This window comes from Fulmarus glacialis, unplaced genomic scaffold, assembly GCF_000690835.1.
Source record: "Fulmarus glacialis isolate BGI_N327 unplaced genomic scaffold, ASM69083v1 scaffold21311, whole genome shotgun sequence".
Classification (NCBI taxonomy): Eukaryota; Metazoa; Chordata; class Aves; order Procellariiformes; family Procellariidae; genus Fulmarus; species Fulmarus glacialis.
This window is the reverse complement of record NW_009191148.1, coordinates 19,779-20,164: the sequence shown is the minus strand read 5'-3', so window position 1 is coordinate 20,164 and position 386 is coordinate 19,779. Positions and strand designations below refer to the sequence as shown.

General features: G+C 50.3%; 1 protein-coding gene across 1 annotated transcript in view; it reads right to left on the bottom strand.

The window, feature by feature from the left end:
* Positions 1-386, bottom strand: part of LOC104083186 (tyrosine-protein kinase Mer-like) — a gene marked incomplete at its 3' end in the record, with an annotated part of 18,200 nt that overhangs the window by 602 nt on the left and 17,212 nt on the right.

Here is a 386-nt window from a genome sequence, read left to right as displayed (position 1 = left end):
CTCCCAGAGCCTCCCTGCCAGCGCACACCGTCTCCTCTGCCCTTTGGCAGGCTGGATCCGAGAAAAGGTTTCTTTGCCGCTTCCTTCAGGGACAGGCGTGGGAGGGGGCGTTGTAGGACCCCTTGCATGACTGAGCCCCTTTGCTAGTTCAACCTTTGCTAGTTTGTGTTTTTGTATTCACAGCTCCTAGCCATGGGGGGATTAAACATTTTCAGCTGTAATGGCACCAGAGAAAAACTCAGGAAGAAAACTCGGGAGAAAAACCCTTGCTGAGCTGCTCAGAAATGCAAAGTTTTGAGGTTTCCACATTTTCCCGTTCCAGATTCATAGATTTTAGGCACTGAAGGACCCTGAGTAACTAGAAGGAGTTTTGTGGGGCAGAGAAG